This window comes from Lissotriton helveticus, chromosome 1_1 (assembly GCF_964261635.1).
Source record: "Lissotriton helveticus chromosome 1_1, aLisHel1.1, whole genome shotgun sequence".
In the NCBI taxonomy this organism is placed as follows: Eukaryota; Metazoa; Chordata; class Amphibia; order Caudata; family Salamandridae; genus Lissotriton; species Lissotriton helveticus.
In genome coordinates this window covers 1809258574-1809283488 of record NC_136057.1, presented here as the reverse complement: position 1 = coordinate 1809283488, position 24915 = coordinate 1809258574, and the positions used below count along the sequence as shown (strand labels likewise).

Here is a 24915-nt window from a genome sequence, read left to right as displayed (position 1 = left end):
TACCTCACCCTCGACGGCGGACGGCCGGCGGCGGCCGCAAAAGGCGGAGGCTGGGCAACTGCCACCCCCCCCTCCTAATAAGATTCTGTCCAGGGCGGAGGGACCATTGACGATACACACGCCGAAGGGGCACCTCATGTCCGTGGAGCACGGGGACACGATCAGGAACTTCTCCGGACCCGCAGCACCCCGCCGAATATAGGATCTGTGGGCAGCATGTGTTGATAAACGGTAGGGTGAGGAACCGCACCAATTACCACTCGTGAGCGCAACGCCCTGCCTGACCCCGCGTTGTACTTGTAGACAGACCCAGCAATCACAGGCACAAGAGGAATCACTGTCTCCCCTCACGGAGGACCTTGCAAGTCGGCGGGTGTCCAGCCCGCCCTGACCCGAGCACCGCTCCCCGGTGACTGGCTGCTACGCCGGTGAATCGGTACGCACTGAATCATGGCCCACAGAGGCCCCCGACAAAACGCCACCCAGGCCAAACTGGACAAATTCGCCTATGAAAGGCACTCTCCTCCCCAGGAACAGCGCAAGACGGCGGGGAAGACGACGGAGACGGAGGGGACCAAAAAGGCCACTATCGAGGACGTCTTGGCAGCATTGGCGCAGGTACAAGCGACAGTGGGAGCTACAGCTACCGAGGTCACCTTGATCCGGGCAGACCTCCAAAAAATGTCCGAAAGGGTCAAACAAGTGGAGGTTGTCACCAAATCCTTGGTCGAAGATGTGTCCGAACTGCAGACGGCAATGGAGCGACTGCAGACGGACAACAAACTGCTTCGTGACAAACTGGATGACCAGGAAGGGCGCTCTCGGCGCAACAATGTCCGAATTTTGGGGGTACCAGAATCGGAAGACACGGGGGCAATGGACCTCTATGTAGAGGACATGATCAAAACCAGGCTCCAGCCTAAGGGACTGTCGAATTTCTTCTCGGTGGAGCGGGCCCACCGGGTGCCGGGGGGGAAGCCTAAGACAGGAGGACCACCTCGGCCAATACTGGCAAGGCTATTCAATTTCAGGGACCGCGACGCCATCCTGCAGGCCGCAAGAGTGGGGCCGGCCATCCAGATCCAAAACTCAAGAATAGCATTCTTCCCGGACTACACGGCGGAGGTATCCAGGAGGAGGAGGACGTTTTTGGAAGTTAAAAAAACATTGCGGGAAAAGGAACTGCAATACTCGATGCAATTTCAGGCCCGATTGCGAGTTGTGGCGGACAAAAAGGTGTGGTTCTTCGACACCCCGGACGCTGCCCGGGACTGGCTGGAGGGATGGCGTACCATGGTCCGGCAGCGGAAACCTCACAGACAGAATCACGACCGAGGAGGGACCAGCGGGACAGGCTCACAAACATCCGGTCGAGGAGGAGCGGAGGGCTCGCCCTCACATGGACTTGCAGGAGCTGGCGGTGAGGAATGACCCCTACTCGGAAAATGGCTTCAGTGAAGATTGCTGACCGTCGACGCATCATTTACAAGCTGCTCTTGGACTCTGGCGAGACTACCCCGGAAGCACGCAGGGATGCCGCCTGCTCGGGGAGACACTCTCCCCCATACACGCAAGTAGTCTGGTTGTGGGATGGGTAAAGCGCTCTGCTCAGTTGGGGAGGCGGGCAGTTGAAAGTCCGTTAGGCAGGGATGCAGGGAGGGGGAGTTGGGGAAGGGATGTTTTTTTTAAAGTTAGGAACACACTTACACGGTCCAAGACGGAAACTAGACTTCCATATGAGTCGAGAAAAGGCGGGAGGAGCGAGCGGGGGTGTACAGCTCCCAGCAGTACCTTCGGCACTTGTATAAACAACTACACACCTGGCGCCAATACCGCACTTGCCCATAGATGCACCATGGACCCCATAATACCCAATGGCTGGCGTTCCAATTCCTGATGGGAGTGGAGTGGGCATTGAGACACGGTGCCCCTCACTGCGCCTCATGACCTGGAACGTGAGAGGACTGGGGGACAAGGTGAAACGGGGGCTGGTACTAACCGCGCTTAAGAGGCTAAAACCCACCATAGCACTGCTGCAGGAAACTCACTTAACTGGGGGAGCCACCAAGGCCATGGATAGGCGAGGCTACAAGATGATAGTCCACTCGGGCTTCACGTCGGGCTCCAGAGGGACCGGCATCCTGATACGCAAAAACACTCAATTTATCCCCCTACTTACTAAAACCGATGATCAAGGCTGTTTTGCAGCCCTACAGGGGCAGTCGGAGGGGAAACTTCTCAACCTAGTTTTGGTATACATTCCACCGGCACTACACTCAGTCCACCTCCCAAAACTGGGTGACTTTATTCTGACTCTCCCCGAGGGGGAGGTTATCCTTGGGGGGGATTTCAACACTATCTTAGATGCACAACTTGACCGGTTTCCGACGCTACTACCCACAGGAGGGATCCCCCGCCTCCAACGATTCCTGACAGCCATGGGCCTGATTGATATCTGGAGACACCTCCACCCCAGTGCGAGTCAATACACCTTCCATTCTGCGGTACATGGGAGTCTATCGAGGATAGACCACTTTCTGACCCTGGGGGAAGGTCTCCGACACGTAGATACTATGACGATTCACCCTCGAGGAATCTCGGACCACTCCCCACTTACTCTCACGCTCTCTTCCCAGACACGAACGCACAATCGCATATATCCCATACAGGCTACTTATCTCAAGATCCCCCAGGTCCGCAAGGCTCTTAAACAGGCAACAACACAATATTTCACTGAAAATGTCCACTCCGTGCGCTCCTCAGAGGTACTCTGGGAGGCATGTAAAACAGTATTGCGGGGACAAGCCATAAACACCATCACAGGTTACAAGCGGGCACGTTCTCAGGAGCTAGATGGTCTGGACTTAACTCTGCAGAAATTAACGACGGAGCACGAACAACACCCCACTCCATCCACCCTACACGCACTGGCATTGCAACAACAGCTATATAATGATCACTTACGCATCTACGTAAAAGGGCAACTAACGGACACTCAAAATAGGATCTACGAGGTAGGCGACAAGGCGGGGAAACTCCTGGCCTGGCTAGACAAACGGGAGGGGAGCTCGAGGGGAATCCAACGTTTGAGGGATGAAAATGGAGGGATGCATACTAGCCCGGAACGAATTGTAGAACTGCTTGCGTCCCACTTTGAAAGGGTGTACACCCCTGAGCATGTAATTACTTCTGAAATGGCCAGGGTGGTGCTGGCGCCGATCGAGGTTCGGACGCTGCCCTCGGAAGTGTCGTGTGAGTTGGAAGCGGACATCACCGCTGATGAAATACAACTAGCTATTCACGCCTTGAACCCAGGAAAGGCTATGGGGCCTAACGGGTAAGCATGGGCGGATCTAGCGGATCTCGCGTACGCGAATTTGCGGATTTACGGATTCGCAATCCGCGAAGATACGCGAACTCTCGCGGATTTGCAGATTTTCCCGTTTTTTGTGTTGGCGAGCGTTCGCGCCGATTTTGGGACAATTTCGCAATTGCGAACTTACTTTTCGGCTCCCAACGGCCGCGACTATGTTGTTTCTACGTCTGGTTTATCATCACAGGTTCACAGCACCCTCTGTTTCACCACTGCCACCCTCTGGGACACCCATGCCACCCTCTGGTACATCCTCACTGCCACCCATTAGGTTTGTTTATCACTGTAGTTTATGGGAGGTGAAAAAAAGCAAGCACACCTCCCCTACTTCAACTGCCATGAATTAATTTGGGGTTGATTAATGTGTCAGTTATTTTGAAAGTTCCAGTCTGGCTGGCACCTGCTTCCTTCCTTATCTGTAATTTGCTTTCTGTTGCAGTGAAATTTTTTTTCACAGGACCTTTATGGTCTACTTGTAGCTATTCTATGAGCCTGCTGTTTGGGTCATAGCAGGGTCATAGAATAGTTGCAAACTCTGGAGGGGCCCCTCAGGAAGCACTACAGTGAATGTTACTAATGTTAAGTTAGAACTTTTGCACCTGCTCATTGCTTTCAGTTTAGCAAAAATCGTTTTTTCTGCAATTTCGCGCGTTTTTTGGGGCGCGAATCCGTGCGAGATCGATTTCGGAAGCCGCGAATGCTTGCGAATACACTAATTTTTTTTTTGCGACGTGTATGTTCGCGTGATTTTGTGCGTGTTCGCGAGGCGCTTGTAGCTATATGTTTGCCAAGTTACCCTAGCGGTCGTACACGGGCGCGGCCATCTTGTTTGCGTGACGTAATTCCGTTTCCGGCCGCTATGTGTAATCTCGCAAAGTGTGCTGCTCGCTAGTACAATTTCGCGCGTGCTCGCGAGGAAAATCTCGCGCGAACTTACCCACGCGGTTGTGAACGGGCGCGGCCATCTTGTTTCTCATTCATTGCTATGGTTCTGGGCATGCTTTCTGTATCCTCTCTGAATCTCTGCCATCCTTTGCTTGTTTGAAGTTTATTTAATCTATTTTACTTATTATCTATCCCTCTATTTTTCTAGCTGTATATTTTTGTGTTTTCTGCTACTTTTAGTTACTTTTAAACTACTTTTTTAAACTCTTTTCTTTTCTTCTTCACTATTCTATTTCTTCTTTATCATTTAACTTTATTTCTGCCCAGACCATGGTAAAGGGAGCCGGGAAGCACCCTGAGAAGGGGAAGGGTCCGCACCCCGTGCCCGGCTCCCGTGCGGGCGTTTGAGGGGGGAGCAAGTGGTGCCACGGGAGATCTTTAGCGCGGAGGAGGTGGCCGCACTCATCTTCCATGTCCAGCGCCGCCTCCCCAAGACGATCCTGGGAGGCGGCAAGATCGCAACCGGCTATGGCATCTGGGAGCGCCGGAAGAGGTGGGAGGTGTGCCCAGCCATGTATAAGCTCTCTGGGGTCCGGCGCACATATAACCAGGCCACCCACCGCTGGACAGATGTCATGGACCGGGAACGGGACTTGCTGGACGCGCTCGGCGTAGAGGTCCCCGGGCTTGGTGAGTAGTAGTAGCTATTCATCACTACTCTGTTTTATCCGGCTCTGTTATTTGCAAATCTTTGTTCTTTACCAAGAGCAATAATGCTGCCGATTACATTGTAGGTAAATTATATTTCAAAATCTTCTATGCATTTCAGGTGCACTGCTCTCCTTCTCAGTAGCCTTGCTTGCTACTATGCTTATTTGTTTTGTAAATTGTGTTCATTTCATTGGCCTGAGAAATTATGTATGAGTGTAGTGTAAAGATAAGAACTGCATAATGCTAGACACTAAGGGTCATATTTTCAATTACCGGCGCATCCCTGCAAAGTAGCAGGGATGCGGCAGTAATTGTGTGCCATGCCACCACCACCCATTGGCCCAAAACGTCACAGAAGCCTTACGCATCTGTGCCGTAAAGGTGGAGCATTGCTGGAGTTGCGTGCCAACGATGGCGCAGCTCCAGCAATGCTCTGGGGTACCCTATCTCCCCAATGCTGCATCAAGCCGTACGTCGGCTTCAAGCGCGCAGGGTTTGAGTCATGCATCATTGTCTTAAAAGTGACTGATTGACATCTTGTAGATTTCCCTCAGCCACTTTTAGGATTCGTTCCTGCGCAGGTACGCCCTCCCTTGCGCCGGAACGCCCCCTGATGGCGCAGGGCTTTACAACGTGATGCATCGCCCATAATTTTTTTTTTTTAATATATACGCCGCACCAACACCATGGCGAGTCTTTTGTTCTGCCGCTGCGTCACAAAAGTCACGCAACAATGGAGGAAAATGAGCCGCAAGGGACTTCTAAATCAGCCCCAACAGACTGAAGTCCAGTCCTTCCTTTAGACACATGGCTATAAGAAGAAATAGTGGTGGTGGTGGGTGGATTGATAGTTTGAGTATTCACTGATCTGCAAGCAGGATGGACTTTGTCTGTCACTTCGCGTGCTGCGGACTGCTGCCTGCCAGGCCTAGGCAAACCTCTTTAGTAGTCTGTTTATTGAGTTACATAGGAACTTTCTAAGTCAACGGTCCGCAAATCAGGCAATACGAATAACGTAGTATACCACATGAGATAGATCCCGTGGAATAGTTGTCTATCTATTTGCTATTTCTCCAAAATATTTTGTTATTGTTCTTTTGAAATGGTTGATTTGGTTGACAAATCTCATCCATGTTTTCTGGTCTTTCTTTCTTTCATGTTGTACATCAGCTCCCCCCAAGGGCAAGAGGACACAGGAGGAGGAGGGTGCTGTTCAGGAGGACGCAGGCCAGGATCGGGCAGGCGAGGGCTCCTTTGCTGGCCCCAGTAAGTTTTAATTGTAATAAAGAGTACCTATTTTTTCCTAGCGTTCCTCATTCGATTTTTTCTAAATCGTCTTTGATCTTCTTGTAGACTGGATATAAATTCTTATCCTGCCTCGAATATGACTCCCTGTGGTATTACTAGATTATTCTTATTAGTCTGTCTGTGTAGCTAACTAAGATTGGACATTTGGCAATTCCATTGGACTCCCATTCTATTCAGCAATAGCTCTATGCACTGTCTCCTTACTGACTAGATAGTGTGGCAGAGTCATTTAGCTCCCGAAGTCACCGATGATTGATCCCCAATGATCTCTAGATTATCGTACGCAGGACAAGAGTACGGAGTCACAGTCAAGAAGTGTCAGAGGCACTCATGCTTGCAAAAATTCCAAAACCTTTAGCTCATCCACTCTAGTCTGGAGGACCAAAAACCACAGAGTCTATTTAAGTTTAAAAGCTTTATTAAAAGTAAACACATTTATTAAAATCTACTTTGTCATAAAACTATTTAACTGAAAACGGAAAAGTGCTTAGTGCTGACGATTAATTGGACACATTTCTTGTGGTCGAGCCGAGCTCTCACCTGGTTTGAACTTGATCCTGGTCGTGTTCTTAGGAGTCAAGCTTCTGTCTGTTAGGAGAAAAAGTGGTGCGTGTTAAAAATAAAAAGCAAGCATTCATCAGTTGTGCATAAAAGTGCAGCAAGACAACAGCCTTCCCTGGAAAAAGGGACATTTTTACTTTAGAGTAGACAGTCACAAATTATTACATTGTATTCTGTTTTTTTAACATTTCTTTATTACTCCTAGAGCAAATATTATATAGTAGTGAGTGGTGTATTCTAACATTCCTAAATGTACTTTGTAGGTGGAACATCTGGTGACGGGGCCAGCGCGGAGGTGGCGGTGTTGGGCGAGGACTCGGAGGACTCTGGGAAGGAGGCGGTGCAAGAGCCGGCGGACGGTCCTGTGGGGGTTCGCACGGTGGTGGCGGGAACAGGTAAGCTATATATTCCTTACTTATTGAGATTGAAGACTGCATAGTGTGCTTTCTGCACGGGTGTATTACAAATCAACCAGGTAGTAGCCTCCTCGAAATGTACTTCGACTTAGCTGTGAAGTTTTTGGTGAGAAGAATCCCAATAAGTTCTTAGATGAACGTGATGGATGGGATGAACGAAAAGCGAAAGAAGGGTGTAAGTAAGTGGGACGCGAAATTGTATGATGGCTGGCAAAGAAGAACGATATGTGTTTGCTTGGCCCCCGAGGTGGCTGGGAAGGAAAGAATATGGTATGGTGCATGGCTGGGTCAATGATGAAGCAAGGATGGGTGGAAGGACAGCAGCCTGGGTGGGTGAAACAGAAACTGTATGTGTGCGTATACTTTGAATAATTGGATGCCTGGAGCATGGTATTCTCTGACTCTTAGATAGCACATGTGTATCTAGAGAGAGTAGATGGTCGCTGGATGAACTAAGTGTTACCTTGAAGAGCATGTACCACCGCACCCGCACGTCCGTTCCAGTGTAGGGAAGGCAAGGAAAAGAAATTGTAAATGTGTCCAATACTACCATGAATAGTAGCAGTACTTTGTATTGCAACTGCAAGCACAGCATATATCTGGTTATTACGGTGGACACTCCGTACCTCTCTTAATAACTTTAGTTTAGTTGTAGTACGTCATTCATGTGTGGGTGTATCACTGTTCACTCAATATTAAGCAAAGCACCTAAAGTCATCCCATATGTCATCAAATACGTCCCATGTGAAGTGATAGATAATCAAATTATTTAGCTTCTTCATTTTCCTTTTCTAGTACTCATTTGCACTGTAGGGTGAAAGGTAAATTAATTAAGCAGTAGCCCTTGTAACAGAGTATTCTCAGTGCCACCCGTAATAGAAAAGTAATAGCTTCACCACCTGCATGTACTGGACAGGTACAGTAACGCAAGTCTGTCTCACTCATCATGGTGTGCAACTGTTTTTCTCGGGTGCAAGTTCACTGTGCTGCCATTCTGCCGGCTTGCATAAGATAACGTACCAATTTTCCTAAACAAGAGAGAAGAAGAAGAATAAGACTGGTGTACTGTCATAGTCGACTGTAATGGAAGTCCATAGTGGTCGTAGAATTTGTTCATTAAACTACCACTAATGTTAGAGCAAGGATGCAGAAGTGGGAGGTTACATAGATACTGTCCTCAATAGTTATGTACTGTGCTTTCAATTTGCTACTTGTACTGTGACCCAACTTTCGGCTCAATCACTTTGTGTTATTAATGCTAAGGAGCATTGGTTACAGACTATGTCTTTCTTTCTTCATATAGTTGCTCCTTCCAAATCGACATCACGGAGGGAGCAGGCTCGAATGGCCCGGCAACGGAGGCTGGATGCCACTGTCGCCGAATATCGGCGGCTGGTGGCCCTGGAGGAGGAGGAGGACACGCAGTCGACCGGTGCAACAACAACATCCTCGACTGGGACAGCTGCATCCTCCTCCGTGACCCCACGGGACGCCAGCATGCGCAGTGCTCCAGCGGGACCGAGCCGGGCTAGCAAAGCCAACCGCCACCGCCAAGCAACAGAAAGACCAGCTGCCCCCCACAGGAGCTGCAAGGCACGCCAACGCCGCCTAGGAGTCCGAATGTCCTACCTGGAGCAGGAGGTCCATAACTATAAGAACTTGGTGGAGGGCCTCCGCTTCGAGCTTGCCACCTTCCGCAAGGAGCATGATGCCCATGCCACAAAATGCACCAGCACCCTCCAGTAGTGGAGTGTCCCTTGCCCTTTTTTTAGAGACTTTTGGGGGGTGGGATTTGGGAGTTGGGTTCTTTTTGGGACTTTTCAAAGACAATCGTTGGGGTTAGGGTGGGTCTTGAGGGAGATTATTTTGTTAGGGCTACATAAATATACATTTTTAAACTTTATCTGAGCGTACCTGTTTTTTACTGCTTTTCAGTCTGGTGGGTGGGGGACGGGGGTGTAACAGTAAGTTTGCTTTCCTGAACAGTCGTAGGACTTTAGTAGTACTACCGTCAATCTCTCGTCTAGTCCTAAATAATACTCCATTATACTACCTCCCACCAAACGCTTATCTTACCTGTAATTTGTGTTAGAAATTAGGGCTAGGTCCAGGGCTGGCTCCACGTGAAATGGGGATTAACGTTGGCAATCCTGGACGGGTGAAATTTCCTCATTGCGGTGGTAATAGTGGTGTGACACAGTGGCAGTTGCATGCCTATGGAAAAAAAGAAAACGAAACCTGGTTTGTCCTTACTGTAGCATTACAACGGTTACGGTACGATCGAGAATATAGCAGGTGACAGTACACTAGAACAGTGCCATAATGTAGCCTAACAAATGGTAAAGTATTTGCTTGCAAGTATAACTAGTACTTGCGTTGAATTTATTTGACATTGGCTCCTACTACTAGAAGATATAGTGCTGAAGCTGAGTAAGTCTAGAAGATATCCTCGTATTCCTTCACCAGCCTGTTGCTATGACCTTATCCTCCCCAGCAAGTGTGTGGAATTATTGATGTCATTTTAGTCAGACATCAAGCAAAACAACACAGCCCGGGGGAAGAGGGTTAGGGTTTGGAAAATGGATGGGAATGGGGGTTTCTTTTTGGGTAGGTTTTGTTGAGAGAAGAAAAAAAAAGCACAGCCTGGACAAACAATAATTGAAGATAAAGAAATCTTTGGGTACAAACTAAAGCTAAGCACATGCAGTCACACTCATAGAAGAAAACAATGGATACTGTATCTGTATTCTGTATGTTGTTGGAGTTGTCCTGTTGAATTTGGTAAGTAAGTTGCATGCAGCAAACAATTCCTCTTATTAGCGGCACTCCTCCATTCCAGCTGACGCTTCGTCCATCAATGTTGGTGACCACTGACAGAAGACACCCTGTCCACTGCCTGCCTGGCGGATGTTGACTGAAACCCGGCCTGTAATTATTGAACGGAAAACAGGAAGTGCTATTACAATACCACTGATAAATAAATAAAAGGTATGCACGCTGTGTGGTGCAAAAAGTCACACTTTGATTTCCCTAATAGACAGTAGAATATTTTTGAAATTGCGTGCTCTGTCTGAGTCACCTTTTTAAGGATAAATAAGTATGGCCAAAATATTATAGCGGATCTTTCCCCTCAAGGTAGGTGTACTGTAAACTGTGTTTTAGAACAAAATTTGACCTTCCCAGCAATGCTCCCACCAAGACCCTTACTAAAGCCAGTCGCAAAAATGTAGAAGACCCCCAATCAGATCTCCAAAAACGATGCCTAGCAGAAAAATGGAGACAAAACGTACTTTGAAAGTAACAGTAGGACCAAATACAGACCGTGGATTGTATTCAAACCACTTGCAAGCAAGCAAAAGTATCCATAGCCAGCATCGCTCCAACAGTGCTCTAAAACCCCAGAACTGCGTTGCAATAGAACACCCAGAAACACATGCAATCCTGCTGCTAGGGCTAACCCTAACGAACCCTAACTTACAAAAAGTGCCAAAACTGGTGTTTCCTTATGGATTTTGTCCAAAACACTTCTATCCGGTATTAGACCTTCCCAGGAATGCCCCAGCCAAGACCCGCCAACCCACCCGCAAAAAACCACGCGACAAAACCCCCAAACAGCGAAAAAGCTAAATCTCATACTTACAATATCTCTCGGCCTTCGGTCCAAACGCGCTGTGCAGCTAGGTCATCATCAATCATCATAACTCCTGTTTTCCACCACGGATTTCCTGAAAAGCAAATGCAATCAAGATTAGACTGTCGCAGCAGTGCTTCGACAGAGACCCCGGCCGCTACCCACCCACGAACAGCAGGAAGCCCCCCAAAACGCTACATTGAGCAAGATGTCAGAAGAAATAGCAAAAAAAAGACTTTTCCTTAAGGATTTTGTCCAAAACACTTCTATCCGGCATTAGACCTTCCCAGGAATGCCCCAGGAATGCCCCAGCCAAGACCCGCCAACCCACCCGCAAAAAACCACGCGACAACACCCCCAAACAGCGAAAAAGCGAAATCTCATACTTACAATATCTCTCGGCCTTCGGTCCAAACGCGCTGTGCAGCTAGGTCTCTCATCATCAATCATCATAACTCCTGTTTTCCACCACGGATTTCCTGAAAAGCAAATGCAATCAAGATTAGACTGTCGCAGCAGTGCTTCGACAGAGACCCCGGCCGCAACCCACCCACGAACAGCAGGAAGCCCCCCAAAACGCTACATTGAGCAAGATGTCAGAAGAAATAGCAAAAAAAAGGCTTTTCCTTAAGGATTTTGTCCAAAACACTTCTATCCGGCATTAGACCTTCCCAGGAATGCCCCAGGAATGCCCCAGCCAAGACCCGCCAACCCACCCGCAAAAAACCACGCGACAACACCCCCAAACAGCGAAAAAGCTAAATCTCATACTTACAATATCTCTCGGCCTTCGGTCCAAACGCGCTGTGCAGCTAGGTCATCATCAATCATCATAACTCCTGTTTTCCACCACGGATTTCCTGAAAAGCAAATGCAATCAAGATTAGACTGTCGCAGCAGTGCTCCCAGACCCCAAAACTCACCCACAAACACCCGGAACCCCGCCAAAGAGCACCTCAAAGGCAAGCAAGTCAGCAAAAACTGCAAGAAATTTCCACCTCATATTTGGTCCAAAACACTTTTATCCATTATTAGAGCTTCACAGCAATGGGCCCAAATCCGTCAACTCACCCGCAAAGAAGTAGAACACCCCCACAAGTGCTGAGTCTTTCTTCATTGGGCGTAATCCAGCACTCTGCTTTGAGGGAAATCGCAGTCTGGAGGAGGAGGATAGAGGAGCATGTTCTTCAGAACTTGTGAACCTGAGGAATGTAGACTGCGGCACCTTCAAATCAATAAGCAAACAAGTGAAGACAGTTCTGCTGATGGTCTTGTTTTTGGGATTAGGTGATTAAAGTTTGAATTAAATTACCTGTGCAAAACAAAGAAAGAGAGACACACAGGAATAAAAGTGAATAAGGACGAAAAAGAAAGTTATTGATTCATTGTCTCATTTTCAGGGCTCGGTGTCAGGGAATAAGAAGAAGATTTCGTCATCATACTCTGCGAATTCAGGCAGGATGAGGTCAGTGCCACCGAACAGAGAACAAATCCCCTCATCTACGTTGCCGTCCTCCTCGTCTTCATGCGGCGTGCTTTCTCGTACTTTGTAATCTGGTGGTATGAGGTGCTGATTCATCTTGATCATTGTCAGCCGCTCCACATTTTTGGGCGAGAGGCGGCTCCGTTTGGGAGTTACAATGCCACCAGCAGCACTGAAAACACGTTCAGAAGACACACTTGCGAGTGGGCAAGACAAATAGTTTATAGCCAGGTTGGAGAGCTCTGGCCACAATTGTTTTTTCCCATGCCAATACTGCAATGGCTCATCATTAAGAAAGACCTCTGTTGAGTCATTCAGATAGTCCTGCACCATCGACTCAAGGTCCTCAACGGTTCCTCCACTTTGCTTACTTTTTGCTGTGCCTGTGACCTTTTTTCGAGTACCATACCCAAACAAACTTAGCCCATCCTCTTCAGCAGCCACTGTTACTCTTGTGTGTGGTGCAGATGATCCGGTTGCCGGTGTCTTTAACGGCTGAGAGGTCACTTGTGCCCCAGCCACAGGTGCAGAAGTGGATTCTTGTGACTGGGGATGGCCTGCTGATGCTGATGCTGATGTACTGTCTTCTCCTTCAATAACCTGCCGTTCTTTTTCAAACCTCTTGGCTGACCAGGCTAACCAATGTTTGTACTTTTGAACATCTGCATCAGCAAAAGGAAAGAATGCTTCGCCTGCCAGCGCCTTTTTGTAGCGTGGATCCAGAATAGTAGCACAAATGTAATGCTGTTCTGACTTGATCTTTTGAAGACGTTCATCACCACGTAGGCGCTCTAATAATTTCTCAGACAAAATAAAATGATCTTTTTTTTTTCATCTTTTTCAAACTCAGAAGACACCGCCATCAGTTGGTGCTCCAGCATGCACAACAATGGGATAGCTTTTCCCAAATTACAGTCCTCCTGGCTGACTGCACGCGTGAAGAACTCAAAAGGACGAAGCATGTCTGTCAGGCTTTTAACTATGTCCCATTGCGCCGCACCCATCCGCATGTCCTCCTTCTGAGATGTACCCTCTGTGAAGAAATAGTGATCGAGTACCGTATACTGCTCATACAGACGCTCAAGCATGTAGAAGGTTGAGTTCCAACGTGTTGCCACCTCCTGGATGAGTGCTTTCACTGGTATTCGACTTTGAAGTAGCAGCCTCCTCAGATGCTTCCGGGCCTTAAAAGAATGGCTGAAATGGTTGCACATTTTGCGGCAGGTGGCCATTACCGCGAACGCTGCACTGTCTCTATCACTCAAGAATTTTTGAACTACCAGGTTGATACAGTGCGCCAAACACGGCACTCTAAAATAGCGACCCAGCGCCATGGCCTTAACTACATTGGCGCCATTATCCGTGGAAACATAACCAATCTGGCGTTTTTTTGGGGATAGCATTTTCAAGACCTTTTTGTCAAACTCGTCCAAAATGTTTTGGGATGTGTGACTTTTCTCCAAGCCAAACATGGCTAGTGTTGCATGTTTCCGAGCAGCTTTGAAAACTTTGTCCGGGTCAACACCTGCGTTTAGCTTTGCTTTAACACCTGAAAAAGAGACCCAGTGTGCAGTGATGCACATGTAATCAGCGCCTGCGCCACTGGTCCACATGTCTGTTGTCAGATGTATTGTGTGAACAGTACTCTTCTGCAAAGCTGCCCCAATCGCCTCCAGCACATCTTCATGTAGTGCTGGAACCGCAACTCTGGCAAAATAGAACCGGCTAGGAACCTTCCATTTAGGGCAGAGCGTTGCCACTAATTCTAGAAAACCTACCGCTTCTACAAAAGAAAAAGGGAGAAGGTCCACAGCTAGCATTTTAGCCAGCTTAGTGTTATACAGACGCGTCAGTGGATGGTTGCGTTCATATGGCACGTCTGAAGTAAGCATTGTTCTAATGTTGCCCTGGACCAAGCATTTACGGGCTGATAATGACTTTGTTGACCCAATTTTGCTCGCTGGTGAACTTTTGTGCGTTGGTGTCTCACTCGCTCCAACACTCTTAGTGTGCCTCACATTGGGTGTGCTGCTGACAGGGGTACTGGGTGTAAGGGAAGTGTTTGACACGTCTTCTTCCTCCTCGTCATCATCAGATGCAACATCAACGTTTCCTTGAATTCGGCCTTCCTTGATCGCATCTAGGTGCGCAAACCATTGGACAGTGTGCTGTCTCCTAAGATGACCTCTCTGGCCTCCGGTACCATAGTTGGTACCTGGCTTACCACGACTAACTGCAAGCTTACAAAGGGTACAAATGGCAAACTTTGGATTTTTTTGACAAACAGTAAAGAAGTCCCAAACTGGGGACTTGAAGTGTCTGTGGGACCTGGAGGAGGCGGCGATACTGGTGGTGGTGGTCACGAAGCTAATGCCAGATGAAGTGGAGGATCTGGATTGCCCAACTTTTGTACGTTGTGCACTTTCACCGCCACTAATTAAGGTCGAGGTGGATGGAGGTCTCTTCTTGCCAGAAAGAAATATGGAAGCGGGACGAGTTGGTGTACTACTTAACTCCAATGATTGTGGTGTTTCCACTGCCTCCTCATCGACAACATCATCATCATCACGCTCAGCAGCTCTTCGGGCTAGGGTCAAAATGTCTGTTTGCTGCATGCCCGCTGGGGCTGCAGTGACCTTTATGATGACTGGGTCGTCGTTGGCAGAGTCTTCATCAGCAGCAGTATCCGCCACTTCTTGTTGAGCCTCATCACACTCCATAACTCTGAGACTTTGGACGAGCTTCCTTTTACGCTTAACTACCTTTGTCGGATCATTGTGTGCCTCACTCTCAGACGGCAGTGGTGCTGGTTCCCAAGTTTGATCCGTATCATCAGAAGGAGGTGTGCTTGAAGAAGATGTAGACACCACCCTTGATCTCTTCCTTGCTAGGGGTGTGGAAGACAATGAAGGATCATCAGGAGGAGTGGCTTCCTCAAATGATACCTCGCCTTGATTGTCGATTTCCTGATGTGCCCCTACTTCGGGAGGAACAACTATTGTGGGCACTTGTGACCCTCCATGCACCTCTGCTTGCGCATCTCCTTGCGCTGCCTCTCCTTCCACATGTACTTGGGCTTGTACTTGCACATGTGATTGTTGTTGCGGCTGTGGTTGTTCAACACTCGTCAGATGAGCTACAACAACCTGTGTTGATTGAGGGACATTGCTGCTGCTTTCTTGCGATGAGCCAACATCACTGGTCGATGGTGATTGAAGAACTATACTGGCTGCCTCTGCAGCACTCAAGGGCTTGGACTTAAGTTGGCGTGGTGGTGGTGGTGGCACTGAGCCCAATGGAGCGGGGGTGCTGCTGCCAGCTTGGTCCCCAGCAGATCCCGCTGCTGCTGCAGGCATACTTTTTTTTTTACTCCCAAAAAAAGGGGCGGGTGGCACACCAGTCTCCTTGGTAACTTGCTTCTTCTGCTCCTTACTGGCACCTTTCTTGCTAGAGGAGCTACGGGTTACTTTTTTTGGGGCCATCTTCTTCAGAGCAGGTCAGAACAGCAGGCAGCAGTTGCACGAGTTGCAGAGTTGTCTGTGTCCAGACGTGACGTCGCGTGACGTTATGCTGCACACACACACCGCTGCAGGACTTCTTCCTGGCACTGGTGGTTCTCTTGAGTCTTGTGCACCTAAAAGCAATGGAAGACAGAGGAACATCAGTTCAGTTATACACCCCAAAAAATCGACAAAACACAGAAAAATGAGCACAATCCCATGCCATCCATGATGTTTATATTGAAGACACCCCACAGAAAGACTAGGGCCATGCAAGTATGCAACACTCACTACCCCTGGGCATAATGGATGAAAAGTAGGCAAAATAAGTGCAGGCCTCAGACACTGCCTCTCTTCAAAATGGCCCCTTACACCCCAAGCACATGTTGCCTGTACCAGCCAGGACTCAAGATGGCCACCACCACCACCCACATGGCCAGTCCACATCAACAGTACACCCCCAAAAAACAGAAAACCAGCCAGAAATCACCACAATCCAATGCCATCCATGATGTTTACATTAAAGAGAGTGAGACCACACTACAGGCACACTCAGTCCATGCACCACTACCCCTTGGCAAAAGGCCCCACCAGCAGCCCCAAAAAAACGACAAAAAACAATAAAATCAGCACAATCCCAGCCCATCCATGGCCTCAATGGTGTTTAAATTCAAGAAGACACCCCTCAGAAACACTAGGCCCATGCAACACTCACTACCCCTGGGCATAATGGATGAAAAGTAGGCAAAATAAGTGCAGGCCTCAGACACTGCCTCTCTTCAAAATGGCCCCTTACACCCCAAGCACATGTTGCCTGTACCAGCCAGGACTCAAGATGGCCACCACCACCACCCACATGGCCAGTCCACATCAACAGTACACCCCCAAAAAACAGAAAAGCAGCCAGAAATCACCACAATCCAATGCCATCCATGATGTTTACATTAAAGAGAGTGAGACCACACTACAGGCACACTCAGTCCATGCACCACTACCCCTTGGCAAAAGGCCCCACCAGCAGCCCCAAAAAAACGACAAAAAACAATAAAATCAGCACAATCCCAGCCCATCCATGGCCTCAATGGTGTTTAAATTCAAGAAGACACCCCTCAGAAACACTAGGCCCATGCAACACTCACTACCCCTGGGCATAATGGATGAAAAGTAGGCAAAATAAGTGCAGGCCTCAGACACTGCCTCTCTTCAAAATGGCCCCTTACACCCCAAGCACATGTTGCCTGTACCAGCCAGGACTCAAGATGGCCACCGCCACCACCCACATGGCCAGTCCACATCAACAGTACACCCCCAAAAAACAGAAAACCAGCCAGAAATCACCACAATCCAATGCCATCCATGATGTTTACATTAAAGAGAGTGAGACCACACTACAGGCACACTCAGTCCATGCACCACTACCCCTTGGCAAAAGGCCCCACCAGCAGCCCCAAAAAAACGACAAAAAACAATAAAATCAGCACAATCCCAGCCCATCCATGGCCTCAATGGTGTTTAAATTCAAGAAGACACCCCTCAGAAACACTAGGCCCATGCAACACTCACTACCCCTGGGCATAATGGATGAAAAGTAGGCAAAATAAGTGCAGGCCTCAGACACTGCCTCTCTTCAAAATGGCCCCTTACACCCCAAGCACATGTTGCCTGTACCAGCCAGGACTCAAGATGGCCACCACCACCACCCACATGGCCACAGTCCACATCCACAGTACACCCCCAAAAAACAGAAAACCAGCCAGAAATCACCACAATCCAATGCCATCCATGATGTTTACATTAAAGAGAGTGAGACCACACTACAGGCACACTCAGTCCATGCACCACTACCCCTTGGCAAAAGGCCCCACCAGCAGCCCCAAAAAAACGACAAAAAACAATAAAATCAGCACAATCCCAGCCCATCCATGGCCTCAATGGTGTTTAAATTCAAGAAGACACCCCTCAGAAACACTAGGCCCATGCAACACTCACTACCCCTGGGCATAATGGATGAAAAGTAGGCAAAATAAGTGCAGGCCTCAGACACTGCCTCTCTTCAAAATGGCCCCTTACACCCCAAGCACATGTTGCCTGTACCAGCCAGGACTCAAGATGGCCACCACCACCACCCACATGGCCACAGTCCACATCCACAGTACACCCCCAAAAAACAGAAAACCAGCCAGAAATCACCACAATCCAATGCCATCCATGATGTTTACATTAAAGAGAGTGAGACCACACTACAGGCACACTCAGTCCATGCACCACTACCCCTTGGCAAAAGGCCCCACCAGCAGCCCCAAAAAAACGACAAAAAACAATAAAATCAGCACAATCCCAGCCCATCCATGGCCTCAATGGTGTTTAAATTCAACAAAACTGTTGTATCATGCACCCCTAACCAACCCTGGTCCTACTGGATACTGTGGCTACCAACAATATAATTTATTTAATGTTCTGAAAAAGTTCCAAAATTGTACTTGCAGCAACTGTAATGCCCCAAACAAACTTACTTGTGAAAGTTGATTTCTAATCCAAAAGTGATCCAAAGACAGTCAAAAAGGCCTCAAATCCAAATATCCAGCAGCACCCACAAAAAGTAATCCTTCCAGCTCCAGATCCAAATGAAAGTGACCAGGAGATGGACAAAGCACTGGGAGGAGCCTGCTGGACAGGAACAGGAAGTTGGAGACTGTGGGGCACTTCCTCCCCCCCCCCCAAAAATGGACTCCTTGCAAAAAAAAGGCCTTGCAAATGTCAACCTGAGGAGTGATTCTGATAAAAATCATAATTTTCTGAAGGTTTATCCTGTTTGCTGGTGATTTTCTTGTGCAGAATTGCAAAATCTCTATTTCGCGAGTGCGAGATTGTTCCTTTCCGCCGCAACTACGTGTTCGCAATTGCGAACTCTCGCGAGGTATGCTGTGCAAGGTGGCAAGCCGCGATTACGTATTCCCGGGCGCCAAACTCCCGCGGGATCACACAGCAAGATCCAAAATGGCGCGGCACTCGCTAAATATGATCGAGAAAAACAACTCGGCAAACGCTTAATGACGGAAAGTGAACGCCATGCACCACGCCGCGCGCCGCAACCAAGCAAAAAATCCGCCGCGAGCGGATTCACGGATTTTCGACAAATTCGCGAGAGTTCGCGGATTGCGAATTTGCCGAAAATCCGAAAAATCCGCGATCGGAGCGGATTTTACGCCCATGCTTACTAACGGGATACCGGTGGAATGGTATCAAGCGATGCCTGAAAGCCTCAGCTCACATTTGCTGGAAATGTTTAAAGAATGTCTGGAGAAGGGTTCACTCCCGCCAGACCAGAGAGCAGCGACTATAGTGGCTATCTCCAAGCCAGGCAAACCTCCTGATGAATGCTCCTCATATCGCCCCATCTCGCTGCTAAACGCGGAAGCTAAAATACTTGCCAAACTCTTAGCAATGAGAATCTTGCCCCATTTGTCATCTCTCATACACCCGGATCAGTCCGGATTTATGCCGCACAGAAATACGGCGTTAAATCTGCGCAGACTGCACGGAGTACTGGCCAAGGCAGACTCGGTCACGTCACAAGCAGTGATATTAGCCCTCGATGCCAAAATGGCTTTTGACCTTGTGGAATGGTCATATTTGTTTGAGGCGCTGTCTCGCCTGGGTTTTGGTCCCCGCTTTGTTGCATGGGTCAAACTGTTGTACACTGACCCGGTTGCCCGGGTGGTGGCAAATGGCCATATCTCGCGGAAGTTCCCATTAGGGCGAGGAACGAGACAGGGTTGTCCCCTTTCACCGTTGTTGTTCGCGATCTCACTGGAACCCCTTGCCACTCTTATTAGAACCTCGCCCCTATTAAGGGGCATCTGCTGGAGAGAGGGTTGGGAGGACCGGTTGTCCCTATATGCGGACGACATGCTGATCTACTTAACTAATCCTGACAGCGGGATACCGGCCCTGTTACATCTCTGTGATACTCACGGCAGGATATCCGGCTATACACTCAATTGGAGCAAATCGGAACTATTTGTACTGAAGGGACAGGTACCGGCCCTAGACGCGGGCTGTCCCTTGAGGATAGCGGGCTCGTCGTTTAAATATTTGGGCATCCACGTCACTAGAGACCCCACAGAATTCATGGATAAAAACTTGAAATCCCACCTAGAGAGGCTCAAGCAAAACATTAAATTCTGGTCGGGACTCCCGCTGACGCTCTTGGGTCGAGCAGCACTTTACAAAATGATGGCCCTGCCAAGATTTTTATATGTCCTTGAGAACACACCTTACCCGGTAGCCCCTAAATTCTTTCAAACGGTTGCTGCATTGGTCTCTAACCTTTTATGGGGTACCCTCCCCGCTCGCATCACCCAATCCGAACTGCATAGGGGCTGGTTTGACGGTGGTATTGCACTACCCAACCTCAAACTGTATTACTGGGCGGCGCACATTAAACCCATCAACCAATGGCTCCACACTTCCCAAGCGGAACCAGTGTTCCAGGCGGACAGGGGGCAGCTGGACGCTGACAGCTTGTTGGCTCCATTATATGACCACCGTAAAATTTGCGCCTTAATAGGACCCACCAGACTAACAGTGACACTCTGGCATAAAGCGACGGCTGCTCTGGGCTGGAAAGGGAAAATCACCAAACTAACTCCACTGTGGGACTCTCGAGTCCTTGGTCACTTGAGGAACAGCAAGAGATTTTCACACTGGGACACGATAGGAATATCAACGGTGGGCGATCTGTGGGACAGGGGGGAGGTGGTGCCCTTCAATAGACTGAGAGAACTGTATGAACTCAGCGAGAGGGAACTCTACAGATACATCCAGATAAGGCACGCGTTATTAGCGGCTTTGCCCATGGATGCAGACTTGCCCGAATCTTCCCCGCTGGAGGATCGCCTCCTCACAGAATTTATGATGGAACGTGCAAGATCTCTTACCTACCGCAAATTACTCAACAACTTGCCAGACACATCACTGACCTTAAAGGCAAAATGGGAGGGGGACACTACTGACATGGATGAACATGAATGGACTGGGGCACTAGCGTCACCCAGGGAAGTAGGCATCTCCGCAAGACTACGACTAGTACAACTCAAAATACTACACAGGGTATATTACACAAGGACAATGCTACACCGTATTAACAGGATAGAGCACCCTTACTGCCTACGAGGGTGCGGGGAGGAGGGCTCATTCTATCACACCATATGGGATTGCCCCAGAATCCAGGAATATTGGAAACAGGTACTGCGAACAATCTCACAGACACTAGAAACTGCACTATTACCTGAACCGAAGAGATGCCTTCTAAATGTATGGGAACCTACAGACCTTTCCAAAGGGCTCACTGCCCGAAATGCATCGGAGTACGTGCATAAGCTAAATGGCTAATTGGTTTTCAGTGTTATGATTATAATATCATTGACTCACCATACCTTTTGAAAAAAACGGATGAATAAAATCCACATTATCTAAACTAATTGCGTAATCATTTCGATGAACATTTAACGGAGTGCCTCTCAGGGGATGTATTTGCACGTTGATGCATACACCATTCAGTTCTACAATTCTAGACGCCCGGCCGGACCGTCTCCCTAGAGTGCACCCATCCACGCATAAACTCAGCATTCAACTATTCACCAACAGTGTTGTGCACCTCCCATTTTTCATTTTTGGTCTTTCCAGATATGGGCAACTCTGGGTTACAATAGGATTGATGGTAGCAAAGCGAGATATCGCTCAGCGCTGGGGGGTTCCGGAAGTGCCGACCAAATCACTGTGGTGTTTAAACATGGATAGGGTAATGCTGACAGAGAGGGCGGTGTACTCTAACCGTGCCTGCCCGAAAAAATGGAATAAAATCTGGACCAAATGGAATGAATATAGAGGGGAGATTTGCGACCCCTTACCGGAGGATGACCAAGATGAGTCGGATGACAAAGAGATAGTGGGCTAACTGAGGGTGCGCTTTAGGATGGGGGAGAGTCCAGGGGATGGGAGAAGGGCATTTTTACGCATTGTTACGCAAGCTTGAGGGGCAGGGAATATGGGGGGCACCACACCGAGGGCTTCCATACCGGCACATGTACACGACCCTTAGGGAAGGTACCGAGACTGGGGGGGAATCTACCATGAGAAGTCTGGAAGAGATGTCTAAACGCAATTAGTATTGATATATAAATGACCATATGATTGTTCCTAACAGTTCTTTTGTTTGTTTTTGTTGTAAACACTGGAAAAACCAAAGACCGTTAACTTCTGAGAAACTGATGCGGGTGCCACACCTCATTATTGTTGCACCGTATTACAATGTACACTATTGAGAATTTCATCAAAGATTTTACGATGCGGTATTGAGAATGAACATATGCTATAGGGGCCAGCCCGTTGGGTTGTTGGCATTACGCTGTGTAAACAATTGACGCAATAAAGGTCTTTGAAAAAAAAAAAAAAAAAAGAAACATCTAGCAACAGTGTACTTAATGCTTACAGCAAAATCCGACTAAAGTGATGACACACAACGGCTTAAAGCAGAGGTGCCTGCTTGCACCTCTCCTTCTTCCTATTTACACCCATGATTTGCAGAGTAGAGTTGGCTTAGTAAAGGGTGACCCTCCTAAACTTTGTCCAATGTGTTTTGGTTGTCTTCTATATGCATATGATATTATTTTGAAGGATCTAACCCCCGTAGGCATTCAAAGACCCCTTCGTGCTTTGGGAAAATATGCTGAGGAGAACTTTTTACAGTATATTGCAAAGAGCAAATTTATGATATTCAGACCCAAGGAGGCTAGATTGAGGAAAGCTTTAAATTGGCCTGTGGGGAATTACGAAATGGAAATAGTACAGGCTTACTCTTATCTTGACAGAATTATTTTTCTAACAATTGATTAAATGTTGATCACATAAATATCTTTAGAAGTAAGGCACTGTCTGACCTTGAGTGATGCCTGCGAAGAGAACAATGTCTGGTGCTGGGCTTTGTTTGAGAACACTGAGGGGCACATATGGCGACAGATTTGCAATTTCAACTCGATGGCTTCTCTCTCTGCTCTTTGGTTGGAATTCGGCCTACCTCCCACATTTGTACTTCCATTAGCTGAGGCTCTGAGGTGGGGGAATAGTACACTGAGTGGTGAATTGAGCTCTTTTCGAGCTGCACTGAGAATTGAATTTTTCCAGATTTTTGAATGAAGAAGTCGCCTTATACTCTACTTATTTAACAGCACTCACTGGGGATCTCCCTTTCCCAAAAGTTATGTTTAGAAGCTTGATTAAAAAAAATCACTGTACAGAGTGAGTAGGAATAGGGACATCTCACTCTGCATACAGTTTATGAGGAATGAAATGATATTTGGAAGTAGTATGTACAAACAAGCACAACCCTATCTTTTATGGAACCTTCCGGACGGAGTCTGTAGAATCATTTTGCTAATCATGCTAAATCCATTACCACTACCTGTTATTACGGGCGTGTTGGAAGGTATTCCAAAGGATGAGAGGTATTGTGAGCTCCTCCTCACCCAGTTCCAAAACCTGAACCATGTAATTTTAGTATGCCTGTATTTACACTGACTCTGCACGTCACCACTTTCTGGGACCAATTTTCTTGACGCACAATATAACATTGGCTGGTGAGGCTAGGCTTGGCTTGTTTGCGTCTCCATCAAAAATGGCTAGTGCGCATTCTTTTTTGTAGTTGATATTTTCTACATGTGTTTTAATTGTTTTTCTTTTCTTAGTTATTGTGCAATTATTTTTTGTACCCGATTAAATTGGTGGGAATTGCAAATGGCACCTGCAAATTGCCGGTAATATGAGCTTTGGTATGTTATGAGCGAATATGTGCGATCAAAATGTGATTCCCTGATACCTTTTTTCTTTTTCATCTGAATAGACAGACCTGCAGTATTTTTTGTTCTAGTTAAGTGTCTCTCTTGTACTTTACCTGTACATTTGCACTTATTTCTTCTATGTATAAATAAAGTGTAATGACTTGGTAGTACTCTTGTCTTGGGCTTTTAGCTCATGATTTGTTTTAATTACATTCTCTTGCACGTTTGCTTTATTTTGGCTTCTGCGCTTTCTATTGAGATACTGTATTTTATGATTGCACATTAGTGAAACGAAATGTTAACTTTTTTTATGGAGTTTACATTTTTTATGCCGTTTCAAAAAAATATCTGATTTTGTGTATGAATTGTTGCATTAATGCTGTCACATGGATGGATTTTATATGGATCTCGGTTGAGTTCCAAAACATAAAGAAAACAAATGAAATGACTATATTTAAAGGTTCTAATCCATATGCAAATTCATGAGAATTAAACATAACTGGAGCACTTAAGTCCAGTACAAAACATAAGCAACCTGCATAGATAAGGGGTTTCAAGCAAGGGGCTGTTTCAAGGAAGTGGTTCATAGAGCCTAAACAAGAGCAGTCACAAAAACAAGGATCTCAAAGTATTTTTCTATAAATTGAGAGGAATAGGGAATATTTTGAAAAAGTACTGGAGTGTTCTCATGGTAGATCAAAACATTTGGAGCTGCCTAAACAGAGTTCATGTTTCATTACCCCATGGCCCCTCCAGTCCTCCTCCCATTCCTGACTTATGGAGATGACCATCTCCCTGACAGAAAAAAGAACGGAGGAATGCTGGTACCCCTAACCCGACTCCCTCCCACCGGGAGTACTTAACCAAAAATCCCCAGGCGAAGAGAGGTAGACATTGTTTGCAGTACTCCCTCCAAAGTAAAACTCAAACCTTTCATCCTTCATACCAATTCAAGTGCTTTAGTAAGGCACACAAACAATCTCTATTTTTTCCACATCCATAGAGGGCTCTATGGGTTCATGTTCTGCCACTGAGCTAGTTTTTGTAATGCATCATTTCTTGGCCTTGTTTAAAGCATCTATATGTTTACAACATGAGCAACCACAGAGGCTGGAGTTCGTGAGAAGAAGGCAATTGTGATTTCAGTTGAGTTTCAAACAGATCAATCCTTTATTAGTGGCATTGATTTATTGTTTTTGAGCACCCTGC

General features: G+C 47.5%; 1 protein-coding gene across 2 annotated transcripts in view; it reads right to left on the bottom strand.

Moving 5' to 3' along the window:
* The window catches only part of LOC144753101 (cytochrome P450 2D6-like), an 840402-nt gene that overhangs the window by 53880 nt on the left and 761607 nt on the right, over positions 1–24915 (bottom strand). The window lies entirely within an intron of this gene.